Here is an 18390-nt window from a genome sequence, read left to right on the forward strand (position 1 = left end):
AGTTGACTGTGAGTGTTGTTCGGTTTGTGGTGCAGTAGATCTAATCGATGCTTTTAAAAGTGGTACTACACATATGTTGCTGTCAACGTAGTTTTGTATACGGAGAGTCGTCACGCAATGCAAATCATGGAATGGAAAGTTATTTTTTAGGGGGTAGGGGAATGGGAAAGTAAAAAGACGTCACTGTGCTGGTAAGCTTTTTTGTTGTTGTGAACATTGAAATCTCTTACATGTAAGTCGCGGAGATCGGGCCTCTGGCCAATACTCGTTGAAAAGCTAAATTCAGTACCCGCTAAAAATAGTAAGCCTAAGTAAACAAAACCTGGTTTATGATAATTACACGATGCCTTTTGTTCGCTTAGAGGCGGGGCTTCGGACTTTGTTTTCACAAATACAGTAACTTTGTTATATAAAAAATGGAAGGTTGTTGTTCGTTCAAGTCGCTTATTGGCGGAGTTTGTGGTTACAGCACTAGAGATCGAATGCGTGAAACGGAAATTGTTCCTTTACTTTCATGCACCAAGAATATCGCAAGTCATGAGTCAGCTTTCAAATTTACCGGTCCTGAAATTGAGATCGACCTTATTTTGTGCCGAGCGCACATATGTCGGCCCCTCTGTAGTTTAAGGTTTTAAACGGAAGTTGGTCTGTTAACGGTGGTTAATAGTACCACTCCCTTATGCAAGCCCCATCCATTGGCCACGGAACATAGCACCCCAGCCTCACATAGGCCACACATCCCACCACTGCGTTTTGTAGCATGGTGTTGTAAAAATGTACAAAAGGTTCTCTTTCATGCTATTAGGGTATTCCTTGCAATTTTAGTGGAAAGAAAAACACCCCTAATAGGTACGACAGGCACAGAGCGCCAAAAAAACAAGAATAATTCCCTGCAATAAATAAATGCATTTTACTGTTTGTCGCCCAGACAAAGATGACACTATTACAAAAATATTTACAGAAAAAAATATTTTTTAGGTTCCAAGAGTTGAATTCTGATGGTGCTTAATTATATGGAGTTTTGCCCTTCACCTACCCCCTAAAGTTCCTTTGTCACCGGTATTGCGTGACAACCCAAATACTCAAAGGGCGTACATATTTGTAGTCAACTCAGTTTAGCATTGAATGAGACTGTCCGATGTAATCTTTTAGTGCATTGTAAACTGAGCAATACTCGCAGTCAACTGAACCGTTGAATAAGATGCCACAGTGAAGAAAGATATCGAACGTTTGACAACAAGATGGTGTTCGACAGGGTTGCTGGTTTCATCGGACGTTATCATTTATACAGACCTAGAACGACAAATGACAAGAGAATCACTCTAAAATGGTTTCTGGTTCGGTCTTCTGCAGCAAATGAGGTTAGAGCATTTGTAAATATTTTTCTATGAACATTTTTCGGCCTTTTTCGGCCTCGTATGGGTTGAAACATATCAAAATATGTGTGACTTGCGACTGGAATGTTGAGCGCAAAAGGTCAAATAACTGCATTTTAACGGACTTTGAAAAGCTTTTGTATCGTTCTCAATCATTTGCCCAAACAAATTATTACAGTTATATTGAGAACATCTTTTCGAAATTTAACCACCAAAAGTTTAACGCATTTGAAGGTTTAGCACATGGTTAAAATCAATTTTATTCACGAAGTATTTTTACTGAAAAGAAATGCATGCTTTCGAAATTAAATTATTTTAAGCGCAAAGAAGAGCGCAATGTTTACGAAAATCATTTTGTGAGGTCTTATGAGGTCGAAAAAGAAGATTTGAATGTTTAAAAGACGAGATAGTGATTCGTTTTTGCACGCGAAGCCCTCAAACTCGTGCAATAATTTGCTGCTAAAAATGACGATTTTAACGGAATTTCGTTATTTGTATTTTTCTCTGTAGTAAAAAGTTATTTTGCCAAAAAAAGTATCCAGGGATTTTAGCTATAGCCAAGCCTATTTAACATTAAAATAAGAAAGAAATCGAATTTTCCACCCTTGCCGCGATATGTTTGATTTTTACAGACAAGCGCTCTTAAGAGTTCTATTCCTAATGAGATAAACATTTGGTTAAATCAGTAAAACGTTATACCCTAATGTTCAAATGTTTTGCTGCGTGGTAGCGAACGGAGAAACCAGTATTATGGCTACTCAAACAGATCCGCTGTCGAAGTTGAGTTTTCATAAAGAAAGATCCTCTTAGAGCGCAGATATTTCAAAACAAATCCTGTAATTTCTATGATGAAATTTTTAAGGTAACCGGCTGTTCTTTCTGTTGTGGCAACGTTATACCTTTTCTTGACCATAAAGTGTTGATATGAAGCTAGTGCTGTAAGTGAAACTTCAAATTAAAGTCCCATTTAATCAAGTTACATTAAACTTTTTGACTTTTATTTTTTGTTACCGACATGACGTTGACTAGCATTTGCTTTAGTTAATTTCCAGTGTACAAAAAGAAGTAATTGCTCCCAGCCAAAAAAAAATTTAGCTGAGCGACACTTAGATAAATCATTTCTATATAACCGAAATTGAGAGAACCAATAGGATCACTAGAAATGGTCAGTGAGAGCGTACGACTCTTATTCAGTTGCAACTCAAACCTACCACCTTCCGTTCAGTACTTCGGACACTCTAACGCTTAGATACAGTAGACTTGTGGCAAGCTAGCTCGATTAATCATGTCCATGGAGATAAACTTCCTGCATATTGCGAACATATGATTATTGATATAAGATTCTTACTCGCAATGCTGCATTCGTTAGATTTCCTATTCATTTTACTACTGCTAGGTATTTTTGATCCAACTGAGCTTATCAATGGAATTCGCCAGCTGTACAAGACTCGCGAGGGATGGCTTTCACCGTTTGCATGGTGTGAAGAGTTTCAGTTTTTTCTTGGCTATATTTTTACAAGGCTCAAAGAAAGAAAACGAGAGGAGAAATCTGTAACGTATTTGTTGACATGTCGTCAATACTAAACCCGTCCGACCCGTACGACGAGGAGAACCTGGTATAAGAAAACCACCTATTGTAAAAAGAACGTCTACGACTGGGCCACCAAAAAGCAAGCACCTCAGGGCTGCGGCTCCACAGCATTCAAAGCGGTATTGTTGCTGAAATGTCCAGAAATGCATTCCGATGTTTGGGAAGCCATTGATGAGCAACTTCTTCCTCGAGTATGAAGAATTCAAACAACAATATCATTTTATTGATATTAGACGGATTGGATGAGTCACCATCCGGTAAATTGTCGATTTTTCTGAATTCATTGAAGGAAGAGTACTCCCCAGATGCCACATAGTTGCAACAGCAAGACACGAAATTGGAAAAGAGGTGAGAAAATGTTGTGACGCGTTGCTTCAGATCGAAGGATTCACTCAAATTCCGCATATAAAAGGATTTGTCACGAAGTACTTAAGGAAAGGCACGATTTAGCTCAACTGTACTTTGATATGGTTGAATGTGTCTTGAGAAGATATAGAAAAAAGACAGGACTATTAGAAACGGAGGAAGACCTGACAGATCTTTACAAATCGCAATTGAATCACCTCGGGTTGGTAGCGTTGAATGGTTTACTTAACGACAAATTGGATTTGAATGAAAGTGAATTGGGAAACCATGCAAAAGACTTGACTGAATTTGGATTTCTTGCATAAAAGTTTTCAAGAATTCTTTGCAGCATTCTTCATTTGTGCTCAGATTCAAAGCAAGGAAATTAGACCTGACGAACTAGTTTCCGATCTAAGGTATTTTGTTAAACTTGAAGAGGTGCATTTGTTTTCGCGCGGAATTTTAGCCATGAAATGTGATGAATAAGTCGTGGCTCTGGTAAAAAGTTTAAGTGCGTGTCCACGAGAGCATCAGGCAGTCGTGCTACATACCATCTCACCGATTTCAGTGAAACTTTGCCAGTCTAAAGGATCTACCCCAAAACTCAAAATTGCAAAGTGGTTTCTGTTTGCGTTATTTCCGGGGGGAGATAGACCACCCCCCCGGTTTTTCTTGGGTTTTCACCAAGAAATCGCCTCAAAATAGGTAAAATGTGTGAAGCTCTCACTGCAACTATATTTAACATATTACTCTGAAAGTTTGCAGACATGTTGGTATATCCTTAAGGAATGCATGAGACATGTTTCAATTTATTTGATTGACGGTTTGGCAATCAACAGTGCCGAACAAATTACTGTGTTTTTGATCTTTTCGATTCACTCGAATATTTGATAACTTTAAGGTCAAATATCTCCCCTTGCCTGAAAGCTACAACACTAATTTGAATGCTCCTTTCTAATCCATCATTTCATCTCTGAAAATCATTAAAAAATTTTTGGGCGTTGCCAATATTTTTGTCTTGGTTGCCTTTTGAAATCTGCGAGTATGACAAGCTTCTCAACTACGAGTGTCACGCAATTCTGGCTGTAAGCGGTCATTTAAGCAAATAAACCGACATTTTGTAGCTCGTTATACAAGATAATTGATTTAGGAAGCTAAGAAATGTAAACAACTTTCAAAATTTTTGGTAGTAAAATGGAAATTTCATTTTTATAGAGAAGCATATAAGCGAAATATTGTTGAGAAAATCATAAGGCTTTTTTCTTCTGTCGTTTATTTTGGAGATTTTGCAAAAATCAGCAGATATGGCTCTCTTACGGAAAAAAAAATTCAGTAGCCTTTGATTTGATCATTTATTATCACAGTTTACTATCAAGACATTGTAACAGCAAAGGATATTTTGAGGTCACATGCCGCGTATTTGTTGACATGCAAGTTCCCGTGTACAACAACTTCGGGTCTTGCATACGGTGGATGACGAGAAACTCTGCTCTCTCGCTTGAGAGGAAATATCAATAGCTCTATCAAGTTCATAAACTGCATTATTTCCCCAGAAAATGAGCCTGGAAGGTGTTTTTGTTATCATTCACCACCATAAAGAAATCCTATTCAGAAATGCTATTTGTAGCGTGACCTCGAGCCCTTCCATGAGAAGAACAAAAAATCATCGACCTTTTTTTAAGGCGACAACACCAAAATATTCTTATCACCTCTGCTATTATATTTGCCTGATTTTCTTCTACAAACATCATCTTCATATGCCATTATTTTCCCTGAATGTCATGGCCTTTCCTGCGTGCACCTAGCGACCATCTGTTAGAGGGCACCATTGAGTTTCGGCGCGCGGTGTCGGGTTTAGATGTTTAGGTCTCGCTTAAACGTCTCTGCACGCTGCAAATTGGCAATTCTTTTGTTTTTGTTTTTAATCATTGTCGTTTATCTACTTTTTGGAAACTTTTGTGAATGATAAACCATTGATGTTACATGTATAGTAGGTGATGTGTTTGTTACACTGAGTCCGTGACCCTAAAACACACACGTACTCGTACGTGTAACGTCGGAAAAAGTCACGCATGTACAACACACCGTAGGCACACATTACGTCGTTGCGAATACTTTCTGCTTGCCCACCAAATCTGTAACCCCCCAACACATCACGTACCCGTGCACGTAACGTCCGAAAAGCACCTTAGCGAAACGGTCGAAAGTAGACAAACTCCTTGGTGAAGTCTGTTATTTTCAGACGAAATGCGTAAGAGATTAAAACGAGTTTTCACTATTTTAGTTCGGGTAGTGATACTCTCCAGTTAATTATGAAAAAAAAAAGTTTCGTCCAAAAATAAGCAGAAAAAAGTGTCATCTTGCTTCTAAGCCGGGTCGTGACATACATCCGATGTAAAGTCACGTCGACCTTGGCAGAAAATCAAGCTCACCGTATCATAATGAATTTTTGATACGGCAAGGAGAATCATTGCACTTTGACTAAAAAATGTGCCTTTCCTCACGCTCTCGGCATTGATCATTACATTTGAAAACTTATTTCACTTGATTGCGATGTCACTCAGCTCGACGCTTCTTGACTCAGGCTGATGATGCGGCGACGTGACCTCTTTTAACCCTCTCCCCCCCCCCCCGAAAGTCCTGTCAAATGTTTTAAATTAAAGGCAAATTCTGGACGGTATTTCAAAGTAAATTCTTCATGATTCAATTTACGAAGTCTTTTGTGACAGCCTGAGAAGAAACAATGAAATGAATTCCTACTTCCGTCTACATTGTACACTTCCTCTCTTTTGTACTCCCTAATTATACCATTTAATAAGTTTCTCAAGATGTCATTAAATGTGCCAAAGAATTGACTTTCTTCCCCGTGGTCTGCACGCTAAAGCATTTTACACAGTGTTATAAAATAATTTCTTCGTTATTATTGTATCGACCAGCCTTCATAAGTGTGTAGTTTGCATGGTCACTCTTTTTCCAAGTTATTTTAAAATGGGGTCAATGTTATGTGACAGCTGGAGATAAACATGTCTGGGACGTCACGTAACTGTAAGAGAATTTCCTCTTCCGGTAATATTTTTCCTTCCTCTCAAGGAGTCAGCGTGACGGATATTGTTAATCCTATCTAGTGTAAGTGTGCAATCGTCTAAAAAGCCCTCAATTCAACCTAGAACTCGAATTGAGGGAGTTAGGATGGCACACTTGTCTTGTTCATTTGAGCGTTACTGCAGTACCAAATGTAATTTTTCTTCTCCGGGACGACAACGACTCATACCCCTAACTTCGTGCATGGATACCATAAAAGAACACTTGAGAGACGTCAATGCATCTCATAGATGCGTTTCCTCCGAGAAAGAGCTTATTTTAGCTCGTGTTGGCTTGTTTGGAGGTTCTGAAGGCCACTATTCCACGGTATGCCCTAAACATCGTACATGACTTGGTGTGAGATTTAGACCTTCGACTAAATGCCAGCATCCCCTCCATGGAAATCGGAGAGGTAAGGTTGAGAGAGGAGTCAATCCGAAGATGGCACGAGAAGTCAAAGCAAAGTGGAACACTGTCGTTCCAGTTGGTGCTGGTAATTCATTATTGCATTTTGCGTCATCATGTAGACGGATTATATACCGAATTGTTGTAAGACGCGTAACGTATCTTAGAGTCGATGAATAAGGTATATGGAAAAAGCTTACTCAGAGGGAGCCTATCTGAACATCACTTTTTCTTACTTGTAACTTGTGACTGATTTGAAGGTTATATCATATGTTTGTCAGGTACATGCAGATACTGCAGAGGCGCTCACATAAACAGTTTGGAAGCGGGCGATCTTCCCTCTGACATCGAAACTGTAACAAGTGAAATCCCAGTTGCAACAGAGGTGGAGTCCATGGATCAGACTGCAGGACCATCTCAGGAACAGAGAGGAAGGGAGTCCCCTGAGACAACCGAAGACGAATTTGTGTTGCCACGTTTACGCGTACGATTTCGTGTTGAAATTGGCAGTGAGATAAGACTACATGTCATTCCACAATGTGTTTTCATGATGTGTAGAGGCCGAAAGAAAATATTGCAATACATGTTAATAATACGTAACTCATTTTCATACAGAATACCCAGAATTATTCCTTGCTGAGCCCAAACGTTCTGAATTGCAATATTCTGAGTTTTGATGTTTTAGACATAGTGATCTATGCTGCGTCATTGGACCTGTGCATGCACTGTCGTCCCCATTATTAAATATATCACAATAACAATTGCGATCGTAATTGTTAAGAATACGATTTATCATTCTTGTCATTGTTATTATTATTATTATTATTATTATTACCATTATTATCATCATTAGGAAGAAATGTATTCCTATTAATAATTCGTGTGGTGGAGTCAGATGCGCGGAGTTTTCTGTTAATCGCCAAACAAGCTTTTTCTCTCTAATTTCTTTTTGCTACAGCAGGGCGACCCGAATTCAGACATTCTCTCGTCGTCGTCGCAGGAGTCGTCGGTGGGGGTAGAGACGTCTCGCGAGTGGCAGCTTACTCCGCGGGTTAAGCATCAGCTGCGGTACCTTAACAGCTATCTAATGAAGTCAACTGATGGCCGAATTAGTCCAGTCAGGTCTCAGTGCAAGTCCGATATTATGACTATTTCATCGTCGTCGCAACGGTACTACCGCAAAAAAGCCAGCCAAGCTGTTGATACCGTGTTGATACCGTGTTGAATGCTATTGCCCCGGGGAATTCATCGTGGCTGCTTCAGAAAACTTTCGAAAAGTACCATAGCGGGCGAGCTGTCTCTGTTACTTCTGAAGAGGACATCTTGGTGAACAGACTAGTGACCCTCTACAATGAAGCTAACTGTTGGTACACCCAGCAATAAATTCTCTCCCTCTTCACCGGCGACTACAGTAAAACGGAACTTCTACAGCTTGTTCCGGGACTGACCAAGTTCAGGATTGATGAGGCGAGAAAACATGCATATAGGGCTAAACCTGGACAGCTCATAGAAACACCAACCATAACTAGATCGAGGTTAGATCCCGTTAAGGTTGATCATTTCCTAGACTAAATATCAAGTCCATCATATCTTCAAGACGTGGCATATGGAACTACAATGCTAAAACTATCAAATGGCGAGAAAATGGGAATTCCTAATGTCGTGAGAACGGTTATCTCGTCGCGTCTCATACACCTGTATCACACCTATTGTATGGAGACGAACTTCAAACCACTCGGGAGATCAACGCTTTTTAATATCCTTAAGGTAAAGCCCTGTTTTATTCTTTGGTTTTTACATGCTGGTGATTGCGCACTGTCGGGAGCAAAGTGTATGTGAAATGAAGATCAGCGTCAGTTGCGGGTTTTGTTTCCTTGGTGATAGGCTGTTACTATCACACAGAAATGTTTTGAACTTCAGATGTGCGCCGCCTCGCAGAAAAATTCATTGGTGGGTTTGGACAGCACGCAGACGGATGATGTCAATGCAGTCGCCTCCCTAGAGGAGATAATTGATTTTCTGAAGGAAATTGCTGAGAATGATGACGATGTATCTATATTTGTGGCTTGTTAACAGTATTTTCTGAGGGGAGGTAGTCCAGGGCTCACCATGGAAGGGAGAATTTGAGGATGTTAAGGTTGAGAGAAAGTTTAGAGAAGTCTCACCCTCTCTGACTATGAAGCCATCTTTACATTCTAACACCCGATTCATTCAAAACCTTAAAAGCTACGACCGTTTTCATTTGTGTGCCTGCATAATCAGCGCTAGGGATTGTTGAAATTCAGGCCAGTTTTGAGATAGGAACCATTGCTCTTATAAGTGTCCTTCTCTACGTGGTCCCCCAGATAGCCTCCTTGAAACTTGCCCTTTTGCTTATAATCATTGACGTCTCATGGATTGCACATGCTGTTAAGGGCACACGAGCGTTTATAACCAATGTATTCCTCTTAATGCAGGCCTTCAAGATAATAAGGCAAGAGAAATTGCCTCAAGTCTGCGAGCTGGTAAACGCTATCTGTCCACCGACTTTAAGCTGCACATTTCAAGCACGTTTTCAATTGTGCAGATCATTGCAGTGTATACACGCTGAGTAGCGATGAAGCTGAGTAGCGATGAAGCTGAGTACTGTGAAACCTGTTCACATCAGCGCAGCATCGGCTGTGAGGTGTTTTTCTTTATGAGTATATCCCACATGTTGCAATCAAAAATTGAATTTTACCAGCAAATAGTAGAATGCCGTCATATACATTGAATTTTGTTGTTACTTATATTCTCTTTCTCTCCATAACAACAAAGAGAAACAGGAGGAACTCCAACATGACCTCCAATCGGCCATACCAAAACTTGAAGAATGGAAGTCGCACATTGTACGATCTGTTCACCAAGATGCTGCAAAGACTGCTGCTGTCGATACCCTTTCACAAAGCAGCGTGTTTTTAATCATGAATTAGGCTATGAAGTTCTTACCAATAAGCTACAGTGAGACGCAGCGCGATTGGTTTGGCAAAAAGGAAAGTCCTGGCACATTTGCTGTTGCCATTAACAAAGCAGACAGCGAGAAAATTGAGGTTTGTTTAATGTCGAAACAGTACTAGAGCCATTCTTTTTTCCAAGTTAGTATACAACTCTTAAATAAACTCTGAAGGAAAATTCAGTGCAAATTTTTGCAACCGCTGATATGTTGTACACTAACTGTACCAACGCGAAAATATGAAAAGGCAACTAACTGCCCCGAAGCCAAAACCAAAAATGTATCAGAGATTCCGGATTGAATTTTTTTTTTTAAAATTAATCACTCTAATATTCTCTTCAGACACGAACCTACATCCACATATTTGATGAGTGCGCTCAGAACTGGTTTGCGGTGGCGTCTATAATCGAACACACGTTGACAACACTGAAGGCTTTTAAGCCAAATCTCAGCCAAGTGTACTTGAGATCAGACAACGCCGGTTGTTACCACTGCGGTTATCTTCTGCTTTCGCTCCCTAGCATCGGTGACCGCACTGGTGTCAAGATCACGCGCTACGACTTTAGCGAACCACAAGCAGGCAAAGACATCTGCAACCGTCGGGTCGCTGGCCTCAAAAGTCACATGCGCCGCTTTCTAAATGAAGGTAATGGTATCAAAACAGCCAGCGACATGAAAACCGCCTTCGAATCGTACGGTGGAGTCAAGGGCTTCTATGCAGCAGTATGTCAAGTTCAGCCATCCGCACAAACAATGACCAAACATACCATGACAGGCGTACAGGCATTGAATAGCTTCTCGTACGAGAATAGAGGCTTGAGAATGTGGCGTGCTTATGGTATTGGACCTGGAAAGTTCTATAGTGCAGACCAGCTGGCACGGTTTGGAACACCCCAAGGCCCCATTAGGCTCGTCACAACGGAAACGTTCAGCAACCCAAACATAGAAGTAGGTAGTTATCTACAACGTACGCAGATGTCTGATCCTGGGTCATCGCTACAACTACCCAATCTGTCACAGACAGAAGAAGAAAGCGAGAAATTCTCTTGTCAGGAAGAAGGATGCATCAAGGTTTTTCAGTCGTTCGCTGCCCTCCAAAAGCACCTTAACATCGGCAAACACATGTTACAGCTGGCAAAAGAATTCGCCTACGACGAGATCAAGAAGAAATGGATAGAGGCTGTCCATTTCGTAGGTGGTGGCTAAGTTCACAGTCAGACCTCAGCTGGATTCTGAAGAACAATCCCTTGTTACCCAGGTGGATCTTGGATGGGCCCTTCGGAAAACGCGAAAAGCAGTTACCTTTTTTCATAGAGCAAAAAATTATCTCTTATCTGTCTCGTTCTGGACAGGAGAGGAAACTGGTAAGAAGGCAACTGCCTCTGATGTGGCCCCCAAAATGAAGAGTTCAAGAGACGACCGGCCAGAAAATGTTCTCTAAGACCGACTGGTTGACAGAGCAGCAGATCGCTCGATATTTCAGCCGGGTTTCTGCCCTGACTAGAACAGGTCTATTGCAGAGGTCCCCCTCTGTAAGTATGACTGAGGACGAGAGGCTGATGCAGACGAGTTAGCTTTAGAAGTCAACGCTGACCGTACAAGGCAGAAATAAGGAGGGACCTTGAACTTTAAATTATTCATTTCCGAGGGGTGCGGTAGTCAACTTGTAATCCCGTCGAAGGTTAGAAAGGCCAACTTTTGCCGTATTTCATTTGTTAGCTTCCGGAGGTAAATTTTAATTAATTACGCATCGTAGTTCGTTGTTTGATTTGCAAGCAAAAAGAGCTCAGCTGGTAATGAAAATTTATAACCATTTCTTAGTTGACAGTTTTCCCTCTTCAAATACCCGTAAATTCCCTATCTAATTTAAAATTTAAATTTAAAATTTAAACGAAGACAGCATGGGAGGGTGCAGCTACCATTAGACTACTAAAAAATACAGACCTTTGCGTCTCGCCTTTCGTTCAAATTTCTTGTCATTACTCCCGAAAACAACTGGATATGATTCGCATTTTTCCCTATATAACCTAACCTAAATGGAAACCTGCACGAAGCCCACTGATCAAAATATTACGGGCTCATTCTTTAAGTGACGCAATTTAACGCCAACTCTCGATCGAGAGAGATGCAGATTTTCTACATGTGGTTACAGCATGAGTTTACACAATATATATATTTAACGACCAAGAAGGAAGAAAATAGCAAAGAGATCTGCAGAATATTCTGAACTTATTATCTGGCAGACGGCTTGAGCAACGTGCTTGAATAATTCCTATTGCTATGAAACATTTTGGAGTCACGCCACAGACATTAGTTCAGCAAAGTTCCGCATGAAATGTTTGATGGTAGTAAGTAACTACGAAAAAACCGTTATAGTTTTATTTTTAAGGAATAATAGCGCAGTTTATAAATTTGGGATATAACTTCTAATATTTCGTTTCAAGTGAGAAGGCTAAGCTTCTTGTCTGTATTGCACACGTCATGGGAACTTGCGTGTTTACAAGTAGGCGGCATGTGTCTTTGAAATCTCCTTTCCTGTTACAATGTCTTGATTGTAAACTGTGATAATAAGGGAATAACATGACTTTTTGAGGGAATATTGTTTATTTGCGCCCTTGTAGTGTCATTTGCGGCCCGAGCGCGAAAAGCGCTCGGGCCGCAAATGACACTACAAGGGCGTAAATAAACAATATTCCCTCAAAAAGTCATGTCATTATCATTATTATCAATAAACAAGGCCAAATGATATCAAGAATGCGAGTTTTAATAATACAAGCTAAGTGAATGACGCATTCAAAGTCACTTCAAATCATCATGTAAGCTGTAGGGCTGATAATGCATTAGCAGCCCGCTGTCAGTCTTATGCGGCCCGCTGAGCGTGTGTTTTGAAGAGGCTGATTTTCTATTTGGCCACGTATATTGATAATAATAAGTATGGGTAATCACATGAGGCCAAGTACAATTAAGGATTAATTGCACGAGAGTTTTCAAAATTTTCCAAAATTTTGAAAACTCAAGTGCAATTAATCCTTAATAGTACGAGGTCTCATGAGATTACTTGTTTATCAATAAAGGGCAAAATTTATACGAAGGAAAATCACGCGCGCAGTCTATTTTTATCTGGGAAGCAACGGATTAGCAATGCAACGGATTAGCCAATCATTAACAGGTAATCATGCCCTCTCTTGATTACTAAAAATGCCCTCGATTAAGAAAAAATGCCCTCTCTCAACCAATCAGCGCTCAGTAATTTTGCCCTTTATTGATAAACGATCAAATCAAAGACTAATGAATTTTTTTTCTATAAGAGAGCCATATTTGCCGATTTTAGCAAAATCTCTAAAGTAAACGACAGAAGAGAAAAACGCTACGATTTTCCCATCAATGTTTCGCCCACATGCTTCTCTATAAATATGAAATTTCCATTACTACAAAAAATCTCGAAAGTTGTTTACATTTCTTAGCTTCCTAGATCAATTATCTTGTATAACGAGCTATAAAATGTCGGTTTATTTGCTTAAATGACCACTTACAGCCAGAATTGCGTGACACTCGTAGTTGAGAAGCTTGTCACAGTCGCAGATTTCAAAAGGCAACCAAGACAAAAATATGGTAGTACCCAAAAAGTTTTTTAATGATTTTCAGAGATGAAGCGATGGATTAGAAAGGGGCATTCAAATCAGTGTTGTAGCTTTCTGGCAAGGGGGGATATTTGACCTCAAAGTTATCAAATATTCGAGTGAATCGAAAAGATCAAAAACACAGTAATTTATTCGGCACTGTTGATTGACAAACCGTTAATCAAAATAAATTGAAACATGTCCCATGCGTTCCTTAAGGATGCACCCTTTGAGGGGGGAGGGGAATGGGGGATGGGGTTTACATGATTTGCAATCAACGGAGGCTGATCAGTTGTCGCCAACAGAGTTTTCAGGGGGACTCTAGAAAACTGACCGCCAATTGACTGTAAATGAGGAATCATAAGTATATATTATGGGGGAAGCAGGTAAATTAAGTCGTAACACAACCAAAATCCTCTAGCCCCCCATAGGCGATAAATAATGAGCGGCACCTTACAACATGAAGCTAGTCTTTCCGAATGTGTGACTTAGGGCTCAATTCAGATTTTATATTCACTATTTGAGGTTGCACAGATAACTTGCAAGTTATACGGAACAAGGTCAATAATTTTTTAGTAGAGCTTTATGAATTAAGTATTTATTTTGAAAACTTTATGCTTTTCCTTTGTAGGCGTCAGCTTAAAAATATATTTGAGAGCATTTATCCTTAATTTAAAATCAGTCGCAAAGTTCCTTTCTTTAATCCCCGCAGGACCGTCCGACTCTCTGTCCATGAGTTGACTGCGTACAATATTCTGATCAGGTCCATCTAGGTCAGTCCTTCTCGCCTAGCTAGTCTTTGGACGGGTTGATGATGGAGACGTCAAGGGAACAGACTCAAAGGCTTGGTTTACAGTTTAACTTTGCTGATCAGACTCCAACAATTAGTAATCAGAAGGAGGGAGGTTTTGATTGGGATTAAGCATTGAGCGTCGAAGGTGAGAGTTTCTGGCCGAGTTTTTAGGGGGTGGGGGGGGGGGGGGCAGATTCCGGCCTTTAAAAATTTTGAAGACATAAGAAGACGAACGCATCACTCGTCAGTAGTTTTGGTAATAAAATGCTATTTGAAATCTGCCGTGCGTGCCTCGTTAAGATGCGTGACCTGTAGTAAGAGGTGGTATGAAGTGAATCACGCGTTGTTGTGTGGAAGCAACTCTAACGAAAACTCGTCTCCAGCTTTAGGAGAAAAAAAGGTTGCTTATCGTTCACGTGAACCTTAAAAGAATGCCGTTGCAATTCTTTTAACGATGTTTCTTCCTGAGGCTGAGAAACGCATTGCAAAGTTAGTTTCATTGCGTGATAGTCACGGTGTTACTCGATTTTAGGTGTTATATTTCATTTGAGAATAATGTTATCTGCGCATGTCATGGACAACTCCCTTCTCTGAGTCTGTTAGAGTACCTACATTTTATGACTTTCTTCGTTCTCTCGACGGAAGATCAGGAAACAAGGAAACGAATCGGTTTAAACTCACATTGCTGTCCACGAGAAGAGTTGACCAGAAGAAAGAGCAGGTACAGACGAAATAGTAAAGTTATTCACTCCGTAACTTTAACTTAAACTTCAATAACCCGTTGTTGACTTACGGTATTTCACTCGCGTAAATGCGTATGATTACGAAAATTTTAACACAAGCCTTTGGAAATAAGCGTGTGGTGAAGATATACTTGATAAATAAGCTACTTTTTTTCTCTTTTCAGGACGATTGCGTAGCCTCTTCACGTACCCTGGGTGTAATTATTTCGTTTAAATCACCATTCTGAGAGGTAAGTAGATTCATGAATTATGAATTGATGCGCACTAAAAGGTCACTTTATTTGAATTTCATACTTTTGTACGGGTCTGTTTTGGACTCGGACCAGCTGTTTTACTTCCAGCAGTCGTTTCTGATCTAGATTAACGGGACAGGGAAATGCTTTAGTGAAGATTGGAACACGCAATACGTATCAGTCTAGGCGGAAGTTGCTATTTTCGAAGGCGACAGGAAACTGAAAGCGAAAGCCTTTACTCACAGTTCATTTTCCAGTGCTAGAGAATGACTCGCCTCCTCTAATTCAATGAGATGTTTTCCGAGAACTCGAGTTAGGCATTATTTATCGATGATATTTTCTCAACAAAATTATTGTGCCTTTCAATTCAATCTGATAAACCATAGGACATTTGACTAAAAGTAATGTTTGGGACAAATCATGCAGTCTTTATATGATTAACTTATTTTCCACAAAATGTGACTCTTATTTGATGCATGTAAGCTGATAAATCTAATAGTGCTAAAACATAATATTAACAGAGAGGCTTTCTTATACAGAAAACCCAAAAGATAGGGAAGATTTCCATAACAAATAACCATTGAGTAGGATGGGATGGAAAGAAAATGGCAAATGAGGTTCAGTGTGCACTGAAGAGGCTATTGAGCATTTGAACTCTAATCCCAAAGCAATCTTTCTTTGTGCCTTAGCATATAGCTTTACTTTACCAGTAACAGGAACCACTGAATAGTCTGCAGATGTTAAATTGTGCAACAGCCAATTCAAAGCTAAGTTTCCCAAAAACTATTGAAGTTTTCCTTGGCAATTTGTTGAATGAAATATTTACATATTATATATTATATTTATAAATTATCCTCAGTTCCCAGTTCAACCTGCTGTGTTTTAAAAATAGCAAACACATGCAGTATCCATGAATTGAAATATCTGAAGGTTTTACCATTGTAGGATTCCTCTTGAGTTCAATTATTTTCCAACAGCCCCTTTTCAGCATGATCGAGTGAAACAGCCTTATGTCATCTATGTCTTTCAGATTGTCCTAAAGCTTTCTTCAGTTCATTACACTGTTCAATAGCAACAATTACTGCCTTAACCCTTTAACTCCCAGATCCAATTTGTAATTCTCCTTACTGTCAGTTATACAATTCTTATAATGTTAGTTCAGAGGATTTAGTATTGGATCAACTAATTATACCTGAATTGATATTTTTCCTAATTCTTGTCACTTATTTGGTTGATTGTAAGGAGAAATTTGGTGTTGGTCACTCATGGGAGTTAAAGGAATAAATATAGCACCTTAAATGGAATTTTTGTGACGGTCAATATCTCTCACATTTGATTAATATTTATTTTATGTTTTTCTTTTTCAGAAATTATTACATGTCCATCGTTTTCTGACTGCTCATATTGTGATTTTTTGAAGGCAGGAAATCTTAACAGGGTAGGTATATATGTTTTTTTTTTTTCATTTTTCCCTCTTTAATATAAGACATATATGTAAGGATTTTTTGTGTCTTATTCTCATGGTAATGAAAAATGTTTATGTTATTATGTGCTATTCTCTTTTTTTCATGAATATCAGTTTGCTTTGAATATGAAACATAATGTTAAAGTAGCAAGATAGGCCACTTATTAAATTTGCATCAATCTTTAACCAGTGGTTCAATCCTTTGAGTTTACGCTCAGGAGTATAAATTGAATGTTGTAATCCTTCAATAGTGTTTGACACCATGTCTTATTATGTTGGACCTTGCGGCTGAAATGCATCTAATGATTAGAAAGTTGCAGGTGTAATTACCAGTATAGGATGCAACTGCTTGCTCCTATGCAAGGTTCTGTATTTGTGACCATCCATATGATTTTTGGGAGAAAGGTGATAGCAAGCTTAAGTTCACAACAGGCTTCTACTTGAAAACATCCATGTTTATAATTATCAACTTCTTGATTAGCAAAAACAAAGTTGGAACATTTGGCTGTGTATGAGTTGCATTAGGATTTAAAGCAGACACTTAAATTACTTTTTCTCATGTGGAGGTTACTTTTGATGATGTTTGTAGCATATTGAAGTACAAAATCTAACTCAGTGCTGGATGAATTGTGACAATTACATGTAAACAATCCATTATGTTCAAGATATTCATAAATCATAGTTATATACAGCCAAAATGTTTGTGTGAAAGTATATTTCATTGGATGGCCGGAGGGATTTTTAGAGGATGGTAAAAATAATAAAAATCATCATGGCCCATACCATTTTACAACTGCTTAAATGATGAAATTTAAAATATTTCATATCTAGCCCAATCATGGATTTTTAGATTAAAGGGACCTTTAATTGTTTTAAAAAATAGTAATCTGAAAGTTGACTTTGTGGCAAATGGCTAATAGAGGCTGTTTATTTTTGTCCAATGAAAAGTGTGTGAAAATGGCTGACACGCTGAAAGGTTTAAAACTATTTAAGTAAGACACTTATTCATTAAATCTCACCAAAGGAACAAAGCTAATAGAACTCAACACAAGGAAGAACTTGTGGATAAGATTTTTTCCAAAATGTGTGTACTTTGTACATGTAAATGAGAGCAAGTAACATTATTTTGTTATGGATATTACATAATGTCCATAATAAAACCATGAGTCCTCTTTTTTTGTTTTCTCTGAAATTAAAAACCATTTTTTTTGTCAGCCTGGCTCCTTGTTCACTTTTTAGGGGCCTAAACTTGAGTGTTGTAAATTATCGAAATCATGGAAAACACATGAAAACATAAAGCCCCCTTCATGTAATGGAAATAATATTAAAGACATTACATTACAGACATCACATTATAGACATATTGTATTATGGACATTATGACTGCATGACTTTAATTATGGTAATTCTCTTTGGAGAAATAAAATGCTACATGCACACCAATTTTGTTCAAATTTATCACATCCAAGTTTTCAGTGCTTTTAACTAAACACCATTAACAATAACCATAACAACAACTGTACATTGATTAGGAGAAGTAACACCATGCTGACATGAGGAGTATAAATTTTCAAAAAGTGTGAGTCCAAGTGTGAATAAAGTTTTTTGTGACATACATGTATATTTAGAGTCAGTACCTTCTTTTATAATATCTGAAGATAACAAATTAAAATATAACATGCAATGTTTCAGAAATGTAGCTTAAAACAAGCAATACTTCAACTTTCAAAGGCCATTGCACTGATAATACTATAGAGAAAGTTGTCA

General features: G+C 38.8%; 1 long non-coding RNA gene and 1 pseudogene across 1 annotated transcript; both read left to right on the plus strand.

Annotated features, from left to right (window-relative positions):
• Positions 1-6501: 6501 nt before the first annotated feature.
• On the plus strand, positions 6502-11401 carry LOC149043819 (uncharacterized; annotated as a pseudogene).
• Positions 11402-14527: 3126 nt separating this feature from the next.
• LOC149043820 (uncharacterized) lies at positions 14528-16980 on the plus strand. The gene is made up of 3 exons (XR_016187986.1): positions 14528-14903; positions 15090-15155; positions 16526-16980. It is a non-coding gene; the product is annotated as an uncharacterized LOC149043820 (long non-coding RNA).
• The last annotated feature ends 1410 nt before the right edge of the window (positions 16981-18390 follow it).

The sequence above is a fragment of the Pocillopora damicornis genome, chromosome 6, assembly GCF_964200805.1.
Source record: "Pocillopora damicornis chromosome 6, jaPocDami1.2, whole genome shotgun sequence".
In the NCBI taxonomy this organism is placed as follows: domain Eukaryota; kingdom Metazoa; phylum Cnidaria; class Anthozoa; order Scleractinia; family Pocilloporidae; genus Pocillopora; species Pocillopora damicornis.